The following is a 22,542-nucleotide window of genomic DNA, read 5'->3' on the forward strand; positions in this document are numbered from 1 at the left end:
ATTTGCTTCGTCTACTTTGTGGTACTGAGACCCACATTTGTAGTCATACTGTCACAGAAGGAGGCCATTTGGCCCATGCCGGCTCTCTAGAGCAATCCAATCAGTCCCCAAGCCCCACTGTACCCCTGTGGCCCCGCAAGTTTGTTTCCCTCGTGTCCATCCAGTTATCTTTTGAAATCATTAATAGTCTCTGCTTGCATCACACCCACCACTCGCATTAAATTCTTCCTCATGTCCTCCTTGCAGCTCTTGCCCAAAACCTTAAATTCATGTCCCCTAATCCTTGTAACATCAGCTAATGGGAGCGACTTTTCTTTGTCTACCTCATCTAAACCTGTCATAATCTTTTACATCTCTATCAGATCTCCCCTCAATCGCCTTTGCGCGCTCAGGTAGAATGATTGAAAAGTTTAAAAATTCCTCCCTGAACAGTCAAAATATTCATTTGTTCTGACGGTGGGATCAAATCGCACTCTTCATTTTCAAGGAGGTTTTCAGAGGTCAGGGTTTAGGTGACGCTCAGCGTCTCTACACATTATTCTCCTTTTTCACAGTGTCCCAGCCAGTCTCCTGTCCCTGTTGAGAACAAGGAGGGGGGGTGGCAAACACGCTGCACAATGTGAATCTTGTGCAGGTGTATGTTTTTGAAATACAAGAGCCAGGGAAAGAGTCCCTATCTCTAACACTGAACTAGAGAAGTGACAGAAAATATCATTGGCAGCAATGTTTACATCTGCAGTCCATATGTTACTGATGCGCTTCGTCGGGTTGGTGTGGAATAACTCTGTTCATCCACCCCTATTTAAGGGCAGAATGATTTTTGTGGCCTAAGCTTTCTTGGTTGAGTATGGGATGGTTTTGGTATTCTGTATCATTGGCTTTAAAGTGCTTTGGGACGCCCTGAAGTTGTGACCGGTATTTTAGGAATGTAAGTTATGGGAGAGGTGCTGCCGTAGTGGTCTAGTTACCAGACTAGGAATCTAGATGCCTAGACTAACGCTCTTGGGTCATGGGTTTGAATCCCATCATGGCAGATGGTAAAATTTAAATTCAGTGAATAAATTTGGAATTGAGAGTCTCGTGGTGACTGTGAAACCATTGTGAAAACCCATCTGGTTCACTAATGTCCTTTAGAGAAGAAAATCTGTAGTCCTTACCTGATCTGGCCTACGTGTGACTCCAGACCCACAGCAATGTGGTTGCCTAGCAAGCCACTTAGACTTTGTAGCAGTTTAATACAACTAAGAAAAGGAGTAAAGCCAGACGGACCACCTGACATCAACCTAGGCAGTAGAAACGACAGTGGCAAACTCAGCCCTGTCGACCCTGCAAAGTCCTCATTACTAACATCTGGGGCTTGTGCCAAATTTGAGAGCTGTCCCGCAGACTAGTCAAACAGCCTGACATAGTCATGCTCACGGGATCGTACCTTATTGACAATGTCCCAGACGCCACCATCACCATCCCTTGGTATTCCAGACCCACCAGAGGTGGCAGGCGGCACAGTTAGGAGGGAGTTGCCCTGGGAATCCTCCACATGACTTTGGACCCCATGCAGTCTCATGGGCAAGGAAACCTCCTGCTGATATCACCTACCGTGCCACCACCCACTCACCCATCCACCTCAGCTGATGAATCAGTGCTTCTTCATGTTGAGCACCAATTGGAGGAAGTAGCAAGGGCACAAAATGTACTCTAGGTGGGGACTTCAATGTCCATCACCAAGAGTGGCTCAGCACCACTACTGACCGAATTGGCTGTTAGAATGGGCCTACGCAGGTGGTGAGGGAAACAACCTACTTAATCTCGTCCTCGCCAATCTACCTGTCAGAGATGCACCTGTCCATGACAGTATTGGTAGGAGTGATCACTACACAGTCCTTGTGGAGACAAAATCCCGTCTTCACATTGAGGATACCCTCCATCGTGTTTGGCACCATCACTGCTAAATGGGATAGATTTTTCGAACAAATCTAGCAACTCAAAACTGTGCATCCATGAGGCGCTGTGGGCCATCAGCAGCAGCAGAATTGTATTCGACCGTAGTATGTAACCTCATGGCCTGGCATATTCCCCACTCTACCATTACCATCAAGCCGGGGACCAACTCTGGTTCAATGAAGAGTGCAGGAGGGCATGCCAGGAGCAGCAGCAGGCATACCTAAAAATTATGTCAGCCTGGTGAAGCTACAACACAGGACTACTTGCATGCTGCACTGCGGGAGCAGCATATACGATAGGGTGAAGTGATCCCATGATCAACTGTCAGATCTAAGCTTTGCAGTCCTGCCACATCTAGTCATGAACGGTGGACAATTAAACAACTATCGGGAGGAGGTGGCTCCACAAATATCCCCATCCTCAATGTTGAGGGGAGCCCAGCACATCAGTGCAAAAGACACGGCTGAAGCATTTACAGCCATCTTCAGCCAGAAGTGCCAAGTGGGTGATCCATCTCCGCCTCCTCCTGAGTCCCCAGCATCTCAGATGCCAGTCTTCAGCCAATTCGATTCACTCCACGTGATATCAAGAAACGACAAGGCACTGGATACTGCAAAGGCTATTGGCCCTGACAACATTTTGGGAATAGTACTGAAGACTTGCGCTCCAGAACTAGCTGTGCCCTTAGGAAAGATGGTCCTGTACAGCTACAACTCTGGCATCTACCCAGCAATGTGAAAATTGCCCAAGTATGTCCTATCCACAAAAAGCAGGACAATTCCAACCCTGCTAATTACTGCCCTATTCATCTACTTGCCATCAGCAAAGTGATGGAAGGTGTCGTCGACAGCGTTATCAAGTAGCACTTACTCAGCAATAATATGCTCACTGACGCTCAGTTTGGGTTCCGCCAGAGCCACTCAGCTCCTGACCTCATCACAGCCTTTGTCCAAACATGGGCGAAAGAGCTGAACTCCAGAGGTGAGGTGAGAGTGACTGCCCTTGACATAAAGGCAGCAGTTGACCGAGTATGACACCAAGGAGCCCTAGCAGAACTGGAGTCAATGGGAATCGGGGGGTGGGGAAATCTCTTGGTGGAGTCATATCTAGCACAAAGAAAAATGTGGTTGTTGGAGGTCAATCATCTCTGTCCCAGGAGTTCCTTAGGGTAGTGTCCTAGGCCCAGCCATCTTCAGCTGCTTCATCAGGTCAGAAATGGGGATGTTTGTACAATGTTCAGTACCATTCGCAACTGCTCAGATACTGAAGCAGTCAGTGTCCATATGTCGCAAGACCTGGACAACATTCAGGCTTGGGCTGATGTGTGGCGTGAATGTAACTTGTCACTTAGGTGCCAGGCAATGACCATCTCCAACAAGAAAGAATCTAATCATCTCCCCTTGACGTTCAATGCCTTTACCATCGCTGAATTCCCCCCCCCCCCCCCCCCCCCCCATCAACATCCTGGGGCTCACCGTTAGTCAGAAACTGAAGTGGATTCAGCCACATAAATACTGTGGCTGCAAGAGCAGGGCTGGGAATTCTGCAGCGAGTATCTCACCACCTGACTCCTCAAAGCCTGTCCACCATCTATAAGGCACGAATCGGGAGTGCAATGGAATACTCTCCACTTGCCTGGATGGGTGCAGCTCCAGTGTGTACTATCTACAAAATGCACTGCAGCAACTCACCAAGGCTCCTTCGACAGCACCTTCCAAACCCACGACCTCTACCACCTAGGAGGACAAGGGCAGCAGACACATGGGAACACCATCTGCAGGTTCCTCTCCAAGCCACGCACCATCCTGACTAGGAACTACATCGCCGTTCCTTCACTGTCGCTGGGTCAAACTCCTGGAACTCCCTTCCTAACAGCACTGTTGGTGTACCTACTCCACATGGACTGCAGCGGTTCAAGAAGGCAGCTCACTACCACCTTCTCGAGGGCAATTCGGGATGGGCAATTAATGCAGGCCTAGCCAGCAATGCCCACATCCATAAAAGAAAAAAAAGCCTAGCCTGGATGTAAAGGGCACAGTTTCAAAATTTGCAGATGGCACAACTTGCAAGTATTGTGAACTGTGGGGAAGATGGTGATAAACCTCGGACATAAATAAGCTGGTGGAATGAATGACAAGTGGCAGATGAAATTTAATGCAGAAAAGTGTGATGTGATTCATTTTGGTAGGAAGAACGAGAAGAGGCGCAACATAAAGGGTACAATTCTAAAGGGCTACTGGAGCAGAGGGACCTGGGGGTATATGTGCATAAATCATTGAAGGTTGCAGGACAGGTTAAGAAAGTGGTTAATAAAGCATAAGGGATCCTGGGCTTCATAAATAGGGGCACAGAGTACAAAAACAAGGAAGTTATGATAAAACACTAGTTAGGCCTCAACTGTTTTGGACACCACACTTTAGGAAGGATGTTAAGGCATTAGAGAGGGTGCAGAAAAGATTCACGAGAATGGTTCCAGGGCTGAGGAGCTTCAGTTATGTGGATAGATTGGAGAATCTGGGTCTGTTCACCTTAGAGAACAGAAGATTGAGGAGATTAGATAGAGGTGCTCAAAATCTTGAGGGGTCTGATCAGAGTAGATAGGGAGAAACTGTTCTCGTTGGCAGAAAGTGAAGTGATTTATGACTTTAACACCTTATAGGGACTAAACCAAATCAGACGTACATCCCTATGAATTTCCTTTAAGTTCAAACCAGACAAATTCTTAGACACTTATTTGGGTCCAATGAACAACTAGTTTTCCCTCAAAGCAAGAAAACTAACAAAATATTACCATATTTCAGAAAGCCTATTTTAAAATAATTATCCCAGATATTGTAAGGGCCTGGGAAACTCTCCAATACATATCTCTCCATTTTGAGACAGAGAGGGGGTTCTTGTAGTTGTGTACAGAATACTACATGAGACGACTTATTAACTTTTATATATTAAAGAATTGAGTATGCAATACACTTGTGGATAAGTATATCACAATATCAAAAATTGCTAAGATGTAACACACAATCTTATTTCTAAAATACAATCCAAAAGTTCAACCTTGCTAATGTTCCAGCAAAATATCCTAGAATATCCATCAACATTTAAAGTAACCTTTACCTTAAATTTCCTGAGTAAGACATAGGGTGAGAAGTGTTGATGAGAAATTCATCTTGAAGTTGAGCATTTATGTGGTCAAAATGTTTATAATTGTTTACTTGACATCTTGTTCCTGTAAGTACCCTTCCATTTTTAATTTTATCTATAATTGTGTATTATGGTACCTTGAAGCAACCTTTTGAGTTGATCCGTCTATATTTTACCAACACCATCAATTAGGTTTATTTCCACCTCTTACTGATGTCACACAGGATGTTTCAATGTGTGTTTATCCTTCAGTTCCCTGGCAGTAGAAACACTGAAATGGATTTTCCAACTTAAAAGGTGTTTCTGGTTCATATTCTATTGTAACAGGGACCTTGAAAGACCTAACTCTACCTTTTTAAAGGGGAATTTCAGTGAGTCTTGAAAACTGACCATTTATTCAATTATAAAAGGTATAATATATTAACTATATCTAAACTCTACCTAACTAAGCCTGTTATACCTATGTTTCATCACAAAGGAACCAGAGGACACTGATTTAAGGTAATTGGCAAAACAAGCAACAGTGGTATGAGGAAAATCTTTTTTTACACGGTGAGTGGTTAGGATCTGGAATGCATTGCCTGAGTGTGGTGGAGGCAGATTCAATCAAGGCCTTCAAAACAGAACTAGATAATTATCTGGAGAGAAGATTTGTAGGGCTACAGGGAAAAGGTGGGGGAGTGGGACTAGGAGAGCTGGCATGGATACGATGGGCCAAATGTCCTTCTGTGCTGTAACCATTGTGTGACTTCTTGGAAGAGTTCCTTAATTGCCAGAGGCCTTGGAGGAACCGAGTTAACCTTGTACTGATGGCGTCCACAGGCGACTCTTTCCAAGAGGCATCAGAAGCTTGAGCCTTGGCTGATTTAAAAAAAAAAAAAATCCCTGTCTTGTTCCATTAGCGTGGGCAACACTGGCAAGGTTGCACTTCTTGAATACTCGTTGTCTAAAGAAGATGGTGGACCTTAACCTTGAAGCACTGTAGTCCTTGTGCTGATACTCCAGTGGGGTTAGGTAGGGAATCACTGGACTTTGACCCTGTGACTACAAAATGGCACCATATGTCCAAGTGACGATGGTGTGAGACTTGGGGATGTCTGTGTTGCAGTGACATTGCTGCTCTTGCCCTTGCAATATAATATAGCACAGAAGGCGGCCATTCGGCTCTTCAAAAGAGCTATTACTGCAAATTGCGGCTGCTGCAGGATTATTTGACTGTATAAGCCAAACTTTCCATGCACACAATCTATATGATGCAGGTTTATTTACTCATGTGCAAGCTGGAAAGGAAGATGGCTATTTGACTATCATTCATCCATGGACTTTTCAAACTTTCTAAAGCAGCATGACTGCGTGCAGAACAAATTGATGCATAGACGGAGGGAGGAGGCTAGAATCGCCAAATTTTTGACATCTCAACCTATAGGAACAGGCCATGATGGATATAGGAGGACCTGAAAGCATAGTGGAGGTGATGGATTTCCTGAAGCACAAGTGTTAGTACCAGTCGTTTCTTGTTCTTCACTCACTCATTGGTGGTAGCGGTTGCAGGGAAGGTGATGGCGTTGAGGTAACTTTTGAGATGCTGCAGCACATTCTGTAGATCAAATGTAGCATGCTGGTTGCAATGGAGTTAGCCAGGAATGTTGAGCTCAGTTATAATACTTCACCTGCCAACCTGACTGATCAGCCAACTTGGTACAACTGAGTATTTCCAGCACATTGTTATTTTAAATTTTCTTCAGTTTCTTGTATAACTTGCATTCATATGCCATCTTTAATGTGGTAAAGCATCCCAAGCCTTTTCTTAGGAGCATAAATTGGCAGCCCAAAGGTGCTATCAGGACAGATGACCAAAAACTTGGACAAAGTAGGGTTTTAATCAGCGACTTAGAGGGGTTTTGGGAGGGAATTCCAGAGCTTGGGGCCGAGACAACTGAAAGCACAGCTGCCAGTGGTGGGACAATGAAAATCGGCGGCTTGGAGGAGCCAATAGTTGGGGCCTGCTGCACTACATTCAACTAGCCATTTATCATGTATGAACTTTAGTGAATGTTGTCAGGCTGTTTAAGTCTGGCCATCACGGCAGAGCCCAATCTAGGTCTCTCCCAACATCACTTTTCCAGTGGGGCTCAAAGGACTCCAGTCAGGATCCCTGGCTGTGACTTTTTTTTCCTCTTTCCTCTTCCTGCTCTGCCCCTCCTCAGTCAAAGGACCATTGATGCTAATTTTGCCATTCTTATTGACTTGTTTTTCAGGAATGAACAATCGATGACCAGTGTCAAGTAACTTAAGTAACGTTAAGTAAATTTAAATAATTAGTAATTTAAACTCTCTTTACAATCGGAACAATAATTAAAAGAAGCTTATTTCTGTGGGATTTCGGAGTTGGCAGTTACTGAATGATGGTGTATTCTGCCTGAGGAAGACTCCCTTCTTGATAGCTGCAACCTAGTAGATAATCAATTTTGTTGAGTTGACTGTTATGACAAAGAGAGGCCACTACTGACGAAACTGAGGGCAATCTGGAGGAGCCCTTTGAGCCTTTTCTACCATTCATTTAGATCATGGCTGATCTGGAGGAAAGCCTTAGATTACAGGGCGATATAGATGGGCTGGTAAGATGGGTGGAACAATGGCAGATGGAATTTAATCCTGAGAAGTGTGACGTGATGCACTTTGCTAGGACTAACAAGGCAAGGGAATATATAATGGATGGTAGGACCCTAAGGAGTTCAGAGGGACCTTGGGGTGCTTGTCCATAGATCACTGAAGGCAGCAGCACAGGTTGATAAGGTGGTTAGGAAGGCATATGGGATACTTGCCTTTATTAGCCGAGGCGTAGAATATAAGAGCAGGGAGGTTATGTTAGAGCTGTATAAAACGCTAGTTAGGCCACAGCTGGAGTGTGATGGAAGGCAGTAAATGGGTTTCTTTAGGGTTGAGGTGGCTCCTAGGTCATAAACCTGGCAGTGGAAATTTGAAACTAATTCACACATCTGTGTCAGACTGGTAATCCAATACCTGAGCCAAGCAAGTCTGCAATGCAGATTATTAACCAGCCAGTTTTGTTCACTGGTTGTAGATCAGTCACACTGGGGGAGGGGGGAAGCTGACATTCTCCAGCCCTGCTCCAGAGAACCCTGTAGGCCAGTATTCTAATGGGTAGATTGGCCTGGCTGGTCAAGCAGTGTGAAGTTTAGCAATTTATCATGTTGATAGGCGGCACAGTGGCGCAGTGGTTAGCACCGCAGCCTCACAGCTCCAGCGACCCGGGTTCAGTTCTGGGTACTGCCTGTGCGGAGTTTGCAAGTCCCCCTGTGTCTGCATGGGTTTCCGCCGGGTTCTCCGGTTTCCTCCCACCTCCAAAAGACTTGCAGGTTGATAGGTAAATTAGCCATTGTAAATTGCCCCTAATGTAGGTAGGTGGTAGAGAATATGGGATTAATGTAGGATTAGTATAAATGGGTGGTTGTTGGTCGGCACAGACTCGGTGGGCTGAGGGGCCTGTTTCAGTGCTGTATCTCTAAATAAATAAATAAATAAATAAATACATAAATAAATAAATAATGGAACCTATAGACTGACCTTGAATATGGCACATTGTCAGATATTGTTGACTTGTGAGGAGGCCGAACTGTTCTATTCAGTGTCGACGCCCTCGTTTGCAACAATGCAACTGTGGAGGTTACAGAATTGTTCAGGGTCTGAGTGACCTGTTTTCATACCTTGGACAAGGAAGGTGGTGAAACACAACATACTTGTTCTCAACTTAAACCCAGCCCCTATCATCACTCAAGTATATCTTTATAAGCCTCATCAACATGTCCCTAGTGTCTCCTGAGTGTCTAAACGAGGTGTTTTGTTGCTTTCCGTCTTGTCTCCTTGTGTCTGCTTCACTAAATCAGCTCCATCGGTGAGTGAAAGGACTGGTGGTCTTTCTGAGCTCGTAGTTTGATGTCGCCCTTGAAAACTTTAAATCAAGATTGCAGTATTAGCTCATGTGCCTGGCAGGTTCCAGTCTAATGCATCGGACTGATCTTACCTTAATGGGGATTTCTTGCACGGAGGAGCCTTGCCTTTTACTGCATAAAGCTTTTTAATAAGTTAATAGGCTGGCCAAACACATTGAGGCTTAAGTAATGTGTGAGGAGGCAGTGGGATACTGAAAAATGTATCCAGTACTTTTTAAGATGCTTTTTGGGGTGGGGGGGTGGGGAACTTACAAATTTTCTACTCCTTTCCTGAAGGTAGGGCATGTGGGGTATGGCTACAGGGACAGTGTAGCATTCCAGTTTGTAATTCTTTTTCGTGCAGGAGCCCAGATGCAGGTTTATTAGGCTGAAGAAGGGTGCTTATAACATGATCCCAATCATCTTAAATGATCAGATGTACATTTTTTTTTAGTAGAAGTCATTGGGTAGTGATCGGAACCATCAACAGGAACTGAGGCAAATTGTCGTGTCCCTCACCAACCCCACCAACTCCCCTCCACTCCCCCACACTCTGGGGCAGGAAATCTAACATGGGACTTTCCTGAGCTGTGTGGCCACTCCAGGCGCGTATCCATTGTCTCTCGAGATAAGGAGGCCCAAAAGAGAGAGAAAGAAGAAAGAGTGGCCAAGTTGTCACTAACATTTCAAATGTCAGTTCTTGGTTTCTCAATTTTTGCTTTGATCATCCATTAATATTTGGCAGGTTATTCTGAGCAGAGTTTCGAAATGGTGCTGCAGAATTTGAGTCTAGCTTGTGTTCCGACATCTTAAAATAGAGGTTGGATTATTGGGTTCGTGGTTTGTGTGAATTGTGTTGACGGGCATCATGAGGTGCATTTTATCATTTTCTTAAGCGATCAATCGGCAACGTTCAAAATCTTTGATTTTTATTGTGCCGCTCGAAATGAAAGGTGGCGGTGTAGCTGTGACTACCAACACTCCCAGGGCAGATGCAGCACAGGTTAGATACAGAGTAAAGCTCTCTATACACTCCCATCAAACACTTCCAGGGCAGGAAGAGTGGCACCCTATCCACCACTGACGCACAGTGACAGCAGTGTGTACCATCTACAAGATGCACTGCAGCAACTTGCCAAGGCTTCTTTTGACAGCACCTTCCAAACCCATGACCGGTACCATCTAGAAGAACAAGAGCAGCAGCTGGAACACCACCACCTGCATGTTCCCCTCCAAGCCACACACCATCCTGACATGGAACTATATCACTATTCCTTCACTGTCGCTGGGTTAAAATCCTGGAACTCCCTCCATAACCAGCACTGTGACTGTGCCTACACTTCCATGGACTGCAGCGGGTCAAGAAGGCAGCTCGCCACCACCTCGACGGGAATTAGGGGTGGACAACAAATGCTGGCCTAGCCAGTGACGATCAAATCCCATAAACAATTTTATTTAAAAGGTACAGCATGGCTTAGATACTGAGTAAAGCTTCCTCTACATTGTCTGAATAATGGACCACCCATATCTTTTCAAATGTCTCACTGGTGGCTCCACCATTAAACTGTGCCAACGAGCAAAGAAGCTGGTGAAGTTGTGGTGAAAAGCATCCTCCTATCCCAAGCATAATTCATAGTTCCACCGTTGAACATAGTGATTGAGAGGTTTGGTGTGAAAACAAGTCTGAAATATGGTCCTTGCTGCACAAGTCTGACACATCCCTCTCTCGCTCTACCCACCCTTGTAGATTCTTTTCAGTGACATAGCCAGTTAATATTGAATTGTAGACAGTTTTGTGGTACTTAATCATACCTTCTAGAGTGAAGATGGAGACTGCTCCAACTATGGAATGTTGACTAGTTTGGATCTAGTTATGGTGTGCAGGATGCATGGCTCCTAAAGCAATTATTATTGAGGGGAGAAAGTGTGTTGGGAGAACCAGGAATTGTGACTGTGGCATGTGCCACTTTGCACTGGGTGTTGTAATGACTTTTAGTTTGTGGGTTTAATTTTGGACTTTAAAAAAAAAAGTGACTTTTAAATGGCCAGCAATCCTGTGGAAATTAACCCGCTTGTTCCCTTAAAAGTCTATCAATTTATAATGGTTAATCATTTGAAGACACTGTCAGCTGTCAAACATAGAGATCTTGTTGCTATTCTAGTATCTTAAAGTTTTTGCTGGGTTGGGTGGAGAAATTACAATACCGAAGTGGACAGTAAAAATGGGTTTGCAGAGTCAGTTGTGTGTTTGGATAGAGATGGGATAAAGGAAAATGGTACGGTGGTTGTAATGAAAAATTGGATAACATGCTTCTGCATTTATTTATTTAGTCACTTCACTCCCATGGATCACTAGGTATGTTAATCCCAGTCTTATACTGCAGTATCTCTGAAACCAGGCATTTTGAGGTACTGGACGAGGAGCTGAGAATGCCCCTGCCTCATGTTCCCGTCGCTTTCCCGTGGGAAGGCTTCTCCCTACAGTGGCACAGCTGAGTTGGAGTGCTTGGAATCAGCAATTCCATAGACTATCGCACTGGGGATCCAACAAGCTCTACCACTGCATTACTCATGTTCTGGAACTTTTACATGCTGAACTTTTTAAAGAGGGCAATGGAAACATCCAAGGAATCACCAAAAAGTTCCATTGTTGCATCTTAGGAGCTAGAAATTAGTTATACTATGTTGCTAACGCATTGGTCAACCCTAACTTCAGCAGTGCTTCCTCTAAGCTTCACAGCCACTCAGCACCCATGCAGCCTGTGCGTATGTCGGTCTCTTTTGAGTTACTGGACTGGATTTTGTTCACAGCCCGACATCAAGTTTCGTTGTGGGGAGGACCCCGAGAATTGGAGTGGCAGCGGCCGCCAAGGAGCCCAACGCCTAAATTGCTGGGCCCAATCTTCCCGATGGTGGCAAGGCTTTGTGGTGGCACCTCCGCTGCTTTGCGACGGGACCCTACTTTTAAATATTTAAAATACCTCTGCATAAGTTTAATTTGCCGCAGTCTTGCCTTCTGTTCCCAATCTTGAGCTCGTTGTGCCACACTCAAGCACCTTCACTTTCCCGTCTAGGAGAAGCTGGCAGCACCGAGGTGGGGAAGGGGTCAACTCTGCATGATTTGCATGGAGAATGGGGTGGTGGGGGGGGGGGGAGAAGGGGTCAACTCCATGATTTGTATGGGAAAGGGGTCAACTCTGCATGATGTGCATGGAGAATGGGGGGGGTGGGTGGAGAAGGGGCCAACACTGCATGATTTGTACAGGGAATGGGGGAGAAGGGTCAACTCTGCATAATTTGCATGGAGCATGGGGGGGAAAGGGGTCAACTCTGCATAATTTGTGTGGGGATGGGGGAAGAGGTCAACTCTGCATTATGTTAAACTGTTTGTAGGGCTGGCAGCCTTTTGAAAATGGCATCAGCACCTGTTCCTACAGCCGGTGACGCTGTGAACGGGTTGCCAGTGCCGCCTTCATAATGTGATTGGGAGGGGGGCGCGTGGGTGGAGGCTGCCGTCAATGTTAAGTGGCTGCCCACAGCGTAATTGCAGCGGTGCAGGTCCCCTGTGGGGCGGCCACATTTTCTGCACCCGCCGCTGCACCCAGCAGCAGGACAACAAAATCCAGCCCACCATGTGAGTGGCAATGCAAAAAATTTAAAGGGGCATGAACTTAAACAAATTGCCTGAGCACTCTAAAACAAAACTAGATGGTATTTTTTTTTAGATTTAGAGATGCAGCACTGAAACAGGCCCTTCGGCCCACCGAGTCTGTGCCGACCATTAACCACCCATCTACACTAATCCCATATTCCTACCTCATCCTCACCTGTCCCTATATTCCCCTACCACCTACCTATGCGAAGTGCAATTTATAATGGCCAATTTACCTATTAACCTGCAAGTCTTTTGGCTGTGGGAGGAAACCGGAGCACCCGGAGGAATCCCACGCAGACACAGGGAGAACTTGCAAACTCCACACAGGCAGTACCCAGAATTGAACCCGGGTCGCTGGAGCTGTGAGGCTGCGGTGCTAACCACTGCGCCACTGTGCCGCAGTTGTTGGGGTTGACACCACTTTGCCTACAATGGCAAGCATGTCTTCAGCCGTTAAGGCCCCCTAAACTCTGGATTTCCCTTCCTAAACATCTCACCCCCTCTCCTCCTTTAAGATGCTGCTTAATACCTACCTCTTTAAGCAAGGTTTTGGTCATCTATTGTAATATCTTTTCCTTTGCCTTGGTGTCAGTTTTTGTCCGATTACACTTTTGTTCAGCACCTTGGGGACGTTTTATTGTTTTGTAGCACTATATAAATTAAAGTTGTTAAAGCTGAAACCTGAATACTGTATTCAGTTTGGTCGTAACCTAAGAAATGGGAGCGTGCTCGGCCATTTAACAAGATCATGGCTGATCTGATCTCTGCATCAACTCCACTTTCCTGCCTGTTCCCCTAAACCCTTAGCTCCCTTTAGTTCAAGAATCTGTCTGTCTCAACCTTTTAATATATTCAGTGCCCCAGCCTCCATTGCTCTCTGCGGTAGAGAATTCCAAGATTCACAACCCTCGGGATCACAGAATTGTTACAGCACAGAAGGAAGCCATTCAGCCCATCGTGCTTGCACCCACCCTCCGAATGAGCAATTCACCTTGTGCCACTCCCCCGCCTTCTCCCCGTAACCAATGCATTCCACATCTTAATCAATTGCTGCGTGAAAAAGTTTTTCCTCATGTCGCTTTTGCTTCTTTTACCAATTACTTTAAATCTGTGACCTCTTGTTCTCAATCTTTTCATGAGTGGGAACAGTTTCTCCCTATCTATTCGGTCCAGTCCCCTCATGATTTTGAATTCATCTATCAAATCTCCTCTCAACCTTCTCCAAGGCAAACGGTCCCAACTTCTCCAGTCTTTCTTAATAACTAAAGTTCCTCATCCCTGGAACCATTCTTGTGAATCTTTTCTGCACCCTCTCTAATGCCTTTGAGTACTGCCTAAAGTGCGACGCCCAGAACTGGATGCAATACTCCAGCTGAGGCCGAGCTAGTGTGTTATACAAGTTCAACAACACCTCCTTGCTCTTGTACTCTATGCCCCTATTAATAAAGTCTAGGATACTGTATGCTTTATTAACCACTCTCAACCTGTCCTGCCACCTTCAATGACGTATGCACATTTACACACAGGTTCCTCTGCTTCTGCATTCCCTTTAAAATTGTACCCTTTATTCTATTTTGTCCATGCTCTTCCTACCAAAATGAATCACTTCACATTTCTCCCAATTGAACATCATCTGCCATCTGTCTGCCCTTTCCATCAACTTGTCTGTCCTTTTTGAAGTTTTTATTTATTTATTTATTTAGAGATACAGCACTGAAACAGGCCCTTCGGCCCACCGAGTCTGTGCCGAACAACAACCACCCATTTATACTAATCCTACATTAATCCCATATTCTCTACCACCTACCTACACTAGGGCACTGTTCTCCTCACAGTTCAAAATGCTTCCAATTTTCGAATTCCCTGTACACCAAGGTCTAGGTCATTAATATATATCAGGAAAAGCAAGGGTCCCAGCATTGACCCCTTAAGAACACCACTACAAACCTTCCTCTGGCCTGAAAAACATCCATTAACCACTACTTTGTTTCCTGTCACTTAGCCAATTCCATATCCATGTTGCTATTGTTCTGTTTATTCCATGAGCTATAACTTGGCTCACAAGTCGGTTGTGTGGCATTGTATCAGATGCCTTTTGGAAGCCCATGTACACCACATCAACCCTCTGTTACCTCTTCAAAAAAACTCCAAGTTATTTGAACATGATTTTACCTTAAGAAATCCATGCTGACTTTCTTCAACCCACATTTGTCCACGCGACTCTTAATTTTGTCCCAAATTATTCTCTCTAGAAGTTTCCCTACTGCCGAAGTTAAACTGACCAATCTGTACTTGCTGGGCTTATCTTTACATTAGTTTGTGAACAAGGATGTGGCATTTGCAATTCTCCAGACCTCTGGCACCACCCCCCGAGTCTGAAGACTGGGCAATTTCCACTCTCTCTTCCTTCCGTACCCTTGGATGCATCTCATCCAGTCCTGGTGTCTTATCCACTTTAAGTACAGACTGATTATCAATTTTAAACCCTTCTAGTGTCTCCAGACCCATAGCAATGTGATTTGACTCTTGACTGCCCTCTGAAATGGCCTAGCAAGCCACTCACTTGTCAAGGACAGTTCGGGATGAGCAACAAATGCTGGCATGGCCAGTGATGCCTGCATCCCATGGAAGAATTTATAAAAAAAAAAAAAATCTATGCTACAAGTCACACATGATTTCTCTTTCATAAATCCATGCTGACTCTGCCCAATCATATCATTGTTTCCCAAGTGTCCAGTTATCTCATCCTTTTATAATAGCTTCTAACATTTTCCCTACTACTGACATTAAACTAACAGGTCTGTAGTTCCCTGTTTTCTGTCTCCCTCTTTCTTAAAAAGTGCACTTATATTTGCTACTTTCCAGTCAGCAGGAACCTTTCCAGAATCTATAATTTTTATACTCCATCCCCCTTGCAATAAATACCAACATTGCATTTGCCTTCCTAATTACATGCTGTATCTGCTTGCTTACTTTTTGTGATTTCATGTATAAGGACACTCATCCCTCTGTACCACAGCATTCTGCACCGTCTCTCAATTTAAATAATTGTTTGCTTTTCTATTCTTCCTGCCAAAGTGGACAACCTCACATATTTTCCCACATTATATACTCCATCCCTTCACAAACTCTTGTGACCTCCTCACAACTTGCTTTCCCAGCTATCTTTGTATCAGCAAATTTGGCTACAGTACGCTCAGTCCCTTCATCCAAGTCATTATTATCGATTGTAAATAATTGAGGCCCAGCACTGATCTCTGGCACTCAACTAGTTATAGTTTGCCAAAATGAAAATAGCCCATTTATCCCTACTGTTTCCTGTTAGCCTGCATAGAGGATTAGCTAACTAATATATTACCCCCAGCACTAGGAGCACTCATCTTGTGTAGTAACCTTTTATGTGGAACCTTATCGAATGCCTTTTGGAAATCCAAATACACTACATCTACTGATTCCCCTTATCCACCCTGCATGTTGCATCCTCAAAGAACTCTAATAAATGTGTCAAGTGCTATTCCCCTTTCAAGCAAAGCCAACATGTTTTTATTATGAAGAAAACGTTCTTGAAAATGATGCAGAAAATGTCCACGAAGCTGATCCTTAGCATTTAAGGGGCTTAAGTTAATGAGGAAAAGCCTGAAAAACTCACTGATTCTTGTCTTTTCAAGAATGGACAGAGGAGCCTTTATTCAGGCATGGCAGATACTAGGTGGGATGGAAAAGGTTAATCCAGAATATGGTTTCAAGTCAAACCAACCACAAATTGTAGGAAGGCGCAGCATAGATACAAACTAGCATCGTGTTTGGACTTGTGCTAGTACAAATAGTACGGTGGGGTTTCAGCAATTCCTGTGAGGTGTAATGTTATGTTCTCGGTAACTTTTGCTTTGGTGAAAGGATTACCCTCTCCGCTATCAGCTATTCTGATTGTTCAGGGTTTTATTAAAAAAATTAAAAGTTGGAGTTTGGGTATGTCAGGGTTCGCTCTCTGGTTTAGATTGAATTTGAGAAATGAATAATGAGAAAAATGATTTAGAGGGGTTGTCTTGTGTGATCCCAGTCTTGGTGTATAAAAAGTTAGGCCCTTCCGAAGAATGGATAATTGGAGTACATAACTGAAAAGTGTCAGCAAGAGTCGGGGTGTTGGGTGAGAAATTGGTGGGGGGAAGTATCTAAAGCCAATTTCTTAGCTGAGGGAGAGGAATTTAAAAAAAAAAGTAATATGGGTGTTGGCATTTGTTGCCCATCCCCTCCTTGCTTTGAAAAAGATGTGGACTTACTGTTTTGAAGAACTTTGTGCCTACAGAGTCGTAGTTACACGGCACAGAAACAGGCCCTTTGGCCCATCATGTCCGTGCCGGCCATCAAGAACCTATTCTAATCCCATTTTCCAGCACTTGTATGCTATGCCGTTTCAAGTGCTCATCTAAATACTACTTAAATGTTGTGAGGGTTCCTGCCTCTACCACCTCTTCAGGCAGTGCGTTCCTGATTCCAACCACCCTCTGGGTGAAAAACTTTTTCCTTAAATCCCCTCTAAACCTCCTGCTCCTTACCTTAAATCTATGCCCCCTGGTTATTGACCCCTCCACTCAGAGAAAAAGCTTCTTCCTATCTAACTTATCAATGCCCCTCAATTTTGTATACCTCAATCATGTCCCCCCTTAGCTTTATCTGCTCTAAGGAAAACAACCCTAGCCTTTTCAGTCTCTCTTCATAGCTGAAATGCTCCAGCCCAGGCAACATCCTGGTGAATCTCCTCTGCACCCTTTTCAGTGCACTCACATCCTTCCTATCGTGTTGTGCCCAGAACTGTACACAGTACTCCAGCTATGGCCTATTTAGCGTTTTATACAGCTCCATCATAACCTCCCTGCTCTTGTATGCCTCAGCTGATAGACAGGTATCCCATATGCCTTCCTAACCACCTTAGAGTCTAGTCATATAGCATAGAAACAGGCCCTTCGGCCCACCACGTCCATGCCGACCATAATGCCTGTCTATGCTAATCCCACCTGCCTGCATTAATTCCATATCCCTCTATGCCTTGCTCATTCAAGTACCTGTCCAGATGCCTCTTAAATGTTGCTACTGTTCCTGCCTCCATCACCACCTCTGGCAGCTCATTCCAGATACCCACTATTTTGTGTGAAAAATTTACCCCTTTGATCCCCTTTAAACCTCCTCCCTCTCGCCTTAAATCTATGCCCTCTAGTTTTAGCCACCCCTACCATGGGAAACAGACTCTGGCTATCTACCCTATCTATGCCTCTCATAATTTTATATACCTCTATCATGTCCCCTCTCAGCCTCCTTCGCTCCAGGGAAAACAGAACCTTGCCTATCCACAGTGGCGCAGTGGTTAGCACTGCAGCCTCACAGCTCCAGGGACCCGGGTTCGATTATGGGTACTGCCTGTGCGGAGTTTGCAAGTTCTCCCTGTGTCTGTGTGGGTTTTCGCCGGGTGCTCCGGTTTCCTCCCACATCCAAAGACTTGCAGATGAAAGGTAAATTGGCCGTTGTAAATTGCCCCTAGTGTAGGGAGGTGATGGGGAATATGGGATTACTGTAGGGTTAATATAAATGGGTGGTTGTTGGTCGGCACAGGCTCGGTGGGCCGAAGGGCCTGTTTCAGTGCTGCATCTCTAAATAAAATATAAATAAAAAAATAACTCAAGCCCTCCAAACCAGGCAACATCCTTGTGAATCTTGTCTGCACCCTCTCTAGCTTAATCACATCTTTCCTTTAGTGCAGTGACCAGAACTGCACACACTACTCCAAATGTGGCCTAACCAACGTTATATCCAACTGTAACATGATGTCCCAACTCTTGAACTCAGTGCCTCGGCCGATAAAGGCAAGCATGCCATACGTCGTCTTCACCACCCTGTCTACCTGTGTTGCCACAGGGAACGATGTACTTGCAACCCAGGGCCCTGCCATTCACTATTTGTCCTGCCTGGGTTTAACTTCCCAAAATGCATCACTTCGCACTTGTCTGCATTAAATTCCATTTGCCAATCCCTTGCCCACTTTCCCAGTTGATCGATATTCTGTTGTAACCTTAGACGACCACCTTCACTGTCCACTATACCACCAATTTTGGTGTCATCTACAAACTTACTAATCATGCCCCCTACATTCACTTCCAAGTCATTAATATATATGACAAACAACAGAGGGCCCAGCACCGATCCCTACGGCACACCACTGGCCTCCAATCTGAAAAACAACCCGCCACTACCACCCTTTGCCTCCTATCACCAAGCCAATTTTGTATCCACTTGGCTAGCTCACCCTAGATCCCTTGTGTTCGAACCTTCTGGACCGTCCTACCATGCGGGACCTTGTCAAAGGCTTTGCTAAAGTCAATGTAGACCATGTCCATCGCCCTGCCCTCGTCAATCCTCTTGGTCACCTCCTCGAAAAACTCAATCAAATTCGTGAGACATGATTTCCCACGCACAAAGCCATGCTGACTATCCCTAATCAGACCATGCCTTTCCAAATGCATATAAATCCTGTCTCTCAGAATCCCTTCCAATAACTTTCCCACCACTGATGTGAGGCTTACCGGCCTGTAGTTCCCTGGCTTATCCCTGCTGCCCTTCTTAAATAATGGAACAACATTAGCTATCCTCCAGTCTTCTGGTACCTCACCCTTGGCTAACGACGATACATAAATCTCTGCCAGGGCCCCAGCAATCTCCTCCCTTGCTTCCCATAGCATCCTAGGATACACCTGGTCAGGCCCTGGGGAGTTATCCTCCTTAATGCGCTTCAAAACCTCCAACACCTGCTCCTTTGTAATGTTGATATGCTCCAGGATATCGCTGTTCCTTCCCTTGAACTCACTAGCTTCCATGACCTTCACGGTAAATACAGACGAGAAGTATTCATTTAAGACCGCGCCCATTTCCCGTGGCTCCACACATTGGTTACCTCACTGATCCTTAAGGAGACCTACTCTCTCCCTCACTACCCTTTTACTCTTAATATACTTATAGAATCTTTTAGGATTCTCCTTTATCTTTTCTGCCAGGGAAATCTCATGGCCCCTTTTCAACCTCCTAATTTCCTTCTTAAGTGTACTCCTTCATCTCCTTGAGGGACTTGCTTGATCCCAACTGCCTATACCTGACGTATGCCTCCTTCTTTGTCCTGACCAGACCCTCAATATCCCTCGTCAACCAAAGTTCCCTGAACTTGTCAGCCTTGCCCTTTCATCCAACAGGAACATGCCGGCTCTGAACTCTTCCTATCTCACTTTTAAAAGCCTCCCACTTGCCAGACGTCCCTTTACCTGTAAACGGCCTCTCCCGTTCAACTTTTGAGAGTTCCTGTCTGATGCCATTGAAATTAGCCTTCCCCCAATTTAGTACTTCAACCTGAGGACAAGTCCTATCCTTTTCCATAACTATCTGATCGAGTTATGGTCACTGGTCCCAAAATGCTCCCCCACTGACACATCAACCACCTGCCCAGCCTCATTTTCTAAGAGGAAGTCGAGTGTAGCCCCTTCTCTAGTAGAGCCATCCACATACTGCTTCAGAAAACTAACCTGGACACACTTAACAAATTCTTCCCCATCTGATCACTTAGCACTAAGGCAGTCCCAGTCAATATTAGGGAAGTTAAAATCACCTATTATAACCCTATAATTCCTACACCTATCTGTGATTTCCCTAAATATGTGCTCCTCCAATTCCCTCTGACTATTGGGGGGCCTATAGTATAATCCCATCAAAGTGATCACCCCTTTCTTCTTTGTAAGTTCTACCCATATGGATTCGCTGGATATTACCCCCGGGATATCCTGTCTAAGTACTGCCGTGATGTCCTCCCTAATCAATAGTGCAACTCCCCCTCCTCTCTTACCTCCACCTCTGTCACGCTGGAAGCATTGGTATCCTGGAACATTGAGCTGCCAGTCCTGCCCGTCCCTCAACCACGTTTCCGTAATAGCTATAATATCACAATCCCATGTACTGATCCATGCTCTGAGTTCATCTGCCTTACCTGTAAGGCTTCTTGCATTAAAGTAAATGCAGTTTAGGCTATCAGACCTTCCATGCTCCCTGTCCTGCCCCTGCCCAGCCTGCCTACTGGACTTGCTTTAAGCTCTACATTTGCCTCAACTATCTCATCGGAGAGACTGCTACTTTGGGTCCCACCCCCCCTGCAAGACTAGTTTAAACCCTCCCGAGTAGTACTGGCAAACCTCCCTGCAAGGATATTGGTCCACTTCCAGCTCAGATGCAACCTGTCTGCCTGTGCTGCTGCCTTCAGTGATCTATGGACAAGTACACCAAGATCCCTCTGACCTTTTGTACTTCCTAGGGTCCTACCATCCATTGCATTTTCCCTTGCCTTGTTAGTCCTCCCAAAATGCATCACCTCACACTTCTCGGGATTAAATTCCATTTGTCACTGCTCCACCCATCTATATCATCCTGTAGTCTAAGGCTTTCCTTGGAGGACAGATAAGAGCCACCCATGTTAGTGTAGGACTGGAGTCTCTCACAGGTCAGACTGGTAAGGATGGCATGTCTCCTTCCCAGTTGAAACCACTTGGGTTCTTGCAACAATTTGATCATGGTCACTTCTGTTAACCATTAACAAAGATAAATGTTTCCCAAATCTCCTATTTCCTTTTTGAAGCCCTTTCTTGAATCTCATTTCTGGAGTCTAAGTTCTCCAGACACGTGAAAATCTGGAAGACTTCTGTCATGCCTGCCCTCATCATCCTCTTTGTCAATGTAAGGTCCCAGGGAGCACAATCTTGCCATATAACTTACTTCTTGTAGTTCAGGATTTCGTCTTGCCGCCCTCTTCCAGATTTCGGCCAATACTTTGGTAATGATCAAAATTGAGGCAGCCCTCCAATTGAAATATTGCCAAGGCCAGATACAACTTCAATATATATCTTTGTTTTGATATTGGCTAAGGCAGGATTATTCACAATCGCCAAACTCAATGCTCTTTCAAGAGTTTCATGGCATCTTTGCCACTTAGAAATACAGGAATGGACAGACAAGACTGGGCTTCATTTCATTGTCTCATCTGAAGGATGACACCTCTGACAGTGCAGCATCCCCTCTACATTGCATTGAAATGCTAGCCTAGATTATATAGTCGCAATCTCGAATGGAGATAGAAAAGAGAACAACCAGAACAATTGAGGATCGGATTGAGGAGTTTTCCTTTATTCATTCACAATGTAAGTGTTGAGGTTGCATTTATTGCCCATTTCTAATCTGCCTTGAATACAACGGAGTGGCTTCCTAGGCCATTTCAGAGTGCAGTTAAGAGTCAACCACATTGCTTTGGGTTTGGAGTCACAGGTAGGCCAGACCTGGTAAGGACGGCAGATTTTCTTCCCTGAAGGACATTGGTCAACCAGATGGTTTTTTAATGACAGTCTGGTAGTTTCATGGTCATTATTGAGACTAACTTTTTATTCCAGATTTATTTAATTCACTCAAATTAAATTCCCCAGCTGCCGTGGTGAACTCATGTCACCATATCATTAGTCTAGGCCTCTGCACTACTAGTTTAGTGACATAACCACCAAGTTACTGCACCCCACATTGTGATTATGTAAATTATGCAGGTTCTCACTGGAATAGAGAAGGTTGGGAGGTGAAAGTTAATGTCACCCCCCATGACCAGTTGTTTCACCTTGTCTGGAACAGAAGACACAGGCTCCGCTTTAACAGTGAAAAATTCAAAACTAATGAGGAAACAACATTTCGGTGAATGTGTGGTTGCCTGGGAGCTGGTAAAAGCAGATAGTATTAATTTATTTGCATGTAAATTAGTTTGATTTGTTTTAGAAAATAACATTTTGT

At 44.9% G+C, this 22,542-nt stretch overlaps 1 protein-coding gene across 3 annotated transcripts in view; it reads left to right on the top strand.

Moving 5' to 3' along the window:
• jag2b (jagged canonical Notch ligand 2b) overlaps positions 1 to 22,542 on the top strand; it is a 244,731-nt gene that overhangs the window by 62,584 nt on the left and 159,605 nt on the right. The window lies entirely within an intron of this gene.

The sequence above is a fragment of the Heterodontus francisci genome, chromosome 9 (assembly GCF_036365525.1).
Source record: "Heterodontus francisci isolate sHetFra1 chromosome 9, sHetFra1.hap1, whole genome shotgun sequence".
Lineage (NCBI taxonomy): Eukaryota > Metazoa > Chordata > Chondrichthyes > Heterodontiformes > Heterodontidae > Heterodontus > Heterodontus francisci.